Consider the following 5286-nt stretch of genomic DNA (forward strand, 5'->3'; position numbering starts at 1 on the left):
AAACGTTTTCTACCACTGAACTCTCATTATCTTTGTCTGCTAATTGGTTAAAGTTAGCAGGAAACTCAACAGACCTGAGAAATTAGATTTTGTGAATACAGTGAAAGAATTTAAAATCTAATTATAAACTATATTATTTTTGCTTTTAAATTACTGTAATTTATCCTATCTTAATTAACTTTGATTAATGTATGTATTCATAATACAATCATTAATATAAAAAAAATTATTTACATTTATGGGATTTGTTCGTTAGGCTTCCAAACAATACTTATCTTTTTATTTCTGGAAATCCCAATGAATCAAGTGTTAATATTCATTCAATCTTGAAACAGCATTTGGATGAAAAAAAGGAAGATGCTTTAACTTTTCCTTTCCACTAGGAGCAATGTGAAAGTCAGTTCACAGAAAAGTTTTTAGCAATAGGCTCTTAAGGGCTATTTTCTAATCCAAACAGCAATAAAACAAGTTTAAAGTCCAATGTAAGATTTAAAGTGTGATGTGATGATAGAGAATAAAAAAGGATTTAAGTAGAAAAAGGAAAAGGCAACTGAGCTCCTGAGACAGAAAGAAATTTGTCTCTGCAGATGAAAGAGGATGCCTTACAAATAAATCTATCACGTTTCAAGTGGTAGTCATAAGCAAAAGCAAAAATACCCAAAAGGAAAAACAGGAAAATGATCTCTGTGCAGGTGGAAACATTTTTTTCTAAAAAGTCTTCACCCCAGTCAATACAAAGTGGAGAAACAGCATGCCATAACCATCTGGAGTAAACTATTCAGTCTCACACCTTCATCCAAATAAATCAGAATCTAAGAAAAAGCAGTCTGCAACCCCAAATTGGAAATCCACTATTAAATGTCAAAGGTATACTGTAACAGAATTTTTCAATGCTATCATTCCATTATGATATTTTTATAGTTTACAGGTGGTTCTGACTATACATATATCTTCAATCTCCTCCATTAGGAAGTGGGACATCATTTATACAGGCAAATGACTCCCTTACTCTCCTTCATTTTCTTAGGAACACTTTAAGCCTTTCCTTTGTCAGCCGACTGCCAAAGGATGTAAACAACTCACTTAAAGATTATACAGAATATCCAGATACCAGAAAATACAACCCTGAGTTATCTGCTATTTAACCCGTGTCAAAAGCCTGATTGCCAGACATGATACTTACGAATGACATTCTGAAGGACAGACAGCCCATCTACTCCTTTATCTATTCTAAATTAGCACTGAACAACAATACTAATGTTCAAGACCTGAGAACATATACCACAGTCTGATGTAGCAACCCTTTAAAGAACTACTGTAATAAACTGAGCTTTTTCTTCATATATTTGGGCTATTTAAATAAACAGCTCACTCAGAGATAATCCTGCATATGTCTGGGACAAGAAAAGTGATGCTTCTCTAATAAACTGGTTCTAACTGATGGACGTTCTCAATCTTATAAATGGATTTATTTTCATCTTTGTTTTGCCTGGTGAATCTTAGTGCCAAATTTGCATCTCACTTCTACCAATTGCACAGAAACATATATTGATCTGTGTTAATCTAACCCAAGGGTTCATTATTTTCCTCTCGATTTGTTTCTTTTTGACCCTATCACTCTCAATTACCTTTTGTTGTAAGGTACAACAAGATGTTTAAAAATAAAATTATTATTATTTGTCTGTCCTCAGCTAAATGACACATGGAATAGTAATTAAAGAAGTTTTTCAAAATATAATTAAATTTCATAAACATATACAGAAATACAACTGATAAATCATCATTACTAGAGTCTATTTTCAGCTTTACCCTATAAACAGCAGAGCACTCAGGTCACTCTGATAATATTACATTGTTTTAATGCCAATGTTCTTGTGCAATTTATATTTCAACACATTGAGAATAAGGGTTTCATCTCGAACAGTGCTAAAAATATTATTTTCCTGGTGACATAACTAATGAGCCACCAAAAAAGCATGTCTATAATCAGGAAGGATATTAAATAACGATTGACAGAAACATATGATAAATTGCTATATTTTGACAACTAAAGGATTATTTTCAATTATTTTTCTTGAACAATTAAGCTTATTCAAATTCCATAATGGGTTGTGTCAGTCATCATCATACATAAACCACTTTAATGGTGTATAGTAAGCTTTTTCTCCTTATACAAATGTCTTAGGACCTGTAATTACACCTCATTAAACCTTGGCATCATAATTTGAAAATCCCATTCATAATATTTAGTCTAAAATTGTACTAAATAAAGTGTATTATCTCTAAAGAGCATTCATGAACTCGTTGTCTACAGGAGAATATTTTAAATTGCATAAAGTAGGTAGAGTTTCAAGCATTAGTATAAGAAGTTGATAAAATTAAATGATGAGAAAGTTTCTTTTTTCTACCATAAAGAAAGTATACTAGAAGAATTTCTTAATATACCTTTTTATATATATTTATCCTAATAGTAAACTTAAAAGATTTATTTGTTACCTTATCTATAATAGTTCATCAAATTTAGTTAACTCAATGTTTTACTCAATGCCTATTAGAATCGCTGAATAAATGAAAGTCAGGAAAGTATAAAATGCCAAAAAAATCTGGATATGTCTGAAATATTACTTTACTTGCAAACTAACAAGAGAGCATGCCATCCGTTTACTGATGTTGGCCTCCCAGATCAGAGACAAAAGACTTTATTATTGACATCATAAATAGTAGCCAATATTGACATGATATACCTTATATGCTTATATATTTCAAATATTTACATTATAAATATCAGCATTTTTAATTTAAATTCATTCAGCCCCAATTTTCTTAAGTTGGCATAAAGAGAGGTAGGTATACCTGTACACACACTAGGTTGAATTAGAAGAGAGGAATCCAAGCTTAGAAATCTTGATTTTTTTAAATAATAAATGGTAAACCTGCTTGACCTTTGCCCTAGAAAAAGACATCTTTATTACACTGGACAGTAAATAATTCTACCCATTTGCTCCAGTGAGAGACATAATCTCTAACTTCAAAGGCCTTTCACCATACAAACATCCTTGAAAGTCCAAAACAAAGACAGCCAATGCCTCTGCTCACAAGACATACAGAAATGTGAGAGATCTGTGGTGAGTTGCCTCCCAACATATGGCATATGAGAAGTCCCAGTAACAGCCTTGATAAATTATGTTTCTGAAATGCACACTAGAATGAGAGTAATTTGAAAAGTTAGAAGCTTTCCCCATAATTTTTGTATTTCTCTGAAATAGAAAAATTTGGAAAACTAAATTTTTCTGTTGATTTATTTTAGCTATCATACAAGTTGGCCAGATTCCTATTCTATTAAAATTGCATTTATGATCAGTAACTCTCTGAAAGATGATAGCTAGTAGAATTCTTAAAAAATACAGATTCTTGAGTCTTATCCCTAGAGATTATGATACAGAAATTCTATATGGGACATGAGAATCTATATTTTGAAATTTTCAAGGTTAATAAACACATGAAAAGAAGCTCAATTTTATTAAATATCAGAGAATGCTAACTAAAATCAAAATGCAATACCACTATATACTCACCGAATTGTTTCCTAAACAGAAAAGATAGAAACCCAAACTTATATACATAATTGTTACAAAGGCAAACTGGAACAACCACTTCAGAAAACTGGCAGGATCTTCTACTGAACACTGAACATAGCAATATCTATGACACAGCATATATATAACCACAGAAATGTGAACCAATGTTTACCAGAAGACATGTACAAGAATACAAATAGCAGAACTATATGTAATAGCCAAAACCTAGAAACAACTGGAATATCTATCAAGTATAGAATGGGAAGATAAATTTTGGTATAGTCATTCAATAAAAATGTATGTGACAACGAGGATGACTAAACTACAGCTAAACATAAGAACAAAAATGAATCTCATGAAAATATTATTGAGTGAAATCAGCCAGATATTAAAGGACTACCTACTGTATAATTCTATTTATACCATATTCAACAATGTTTGCCTAATATATGACTAAAAGTTACTATCTAGAATGCATGATGATTTTTTACTAATTAGTAAAAAAAAAAAAACTCGAATACTTTAATATAAATGTGTGATTATATAATATACCAAAGAAGATAGTAAATGGATAATATGCCCATGAAAATATATTCAACTTCCATCAAAGAAATGTGAATGAACATTTGAGAGATCATGTTTTACTCACCAAACTTGGAAGGGTTTAGATACTTAACAAAACCTAGAATTGTTTGTGGTAAATAGGTACTTTTCTGTAAAGTTGGTAGATAACTACATTGGTATATTTCTGGAGGGAAATTTAAGAATGTATATAGCATCATATAATATGCATACCTATTAATCCACTAAAGACAGAAATTTTATCTGATCAAATTACTGATATACTGCAACATCTCTAAGAGTGACTGACACATGTTGGGGCTAAAAAATATCTGTTGAATGAATAAATAAATAAACTCAACTAAGGATACAAAAAATGAGAAATTATATTAGAACAAAAATGTTTTCTATAGCACTGTTCGCACTAGAAAAGAAATGAAAATAACCTGTATGTCTATCATTAAACATAAAAAATTAATAAGAGATTAGATACAAGAGGTTCTTTTATTCTACTAACATAGGAAATGGTAAATAATAATGTATTGAGTCAAAAAGCAGATTAAAATATCATATACAGCATAGTAGTTTATGTAAAATTATGTATACGGAGAGATGTGTCTGGAAGGATAGCAACTAAAATGTTAATAATGGTTTTTTCTGAATTATGCAATTTGGGGACATTTTACTTTCTTCTATCCTATTATATTATTTGTATTATTTTATGATGGGCATGTACCATTTTTATTTTTTAATTGAAGCCAAATTATATTAAAATTATAATTACAAGCACTTTCCAAAGCATTTCTCATTACCACTGAGTTTTAACATTGACAAAGATTTACTAGATATAGAAATTCTAACAGCCCTAATAAATATAATACCTAGCACTAACATCCTTCTACTTTATTTCAGAGCTTAATTTACCATCTGTTACATTCAAACTCTTCATTTCTTCACAATTCATGTTGTGGGAACTAAAATCCAAATATTTACCCAAAATATACCATAAATGAAATGTACAAACATAAAATATTTACTCAAACTGAATGCAAACACCCACAGATATCTTTCCAGATTAAAGTCTTTTTCTTACTTAATCTGGAAATATGAAAATTAAGTACTACTTTAAATGGGCAAGAAGTCATTT

Source organism: Pteropus vampyrus, unplaced genomic scaffold (assembly GCF_000151845.1).
Source record: "Pteropus vampyrus isolate Shadow unplaced genomic scaffold, Pvam_2.0 Scaffold389, whole genome shotgun sequence".
Taxonomy (NCBI): domain Eukaryota; kingdom Metazoa; phylum Chordata; class Mammalia; order Chiroptera; family Pteropodidae; genus Pteropus; species Pteropus vampyrus.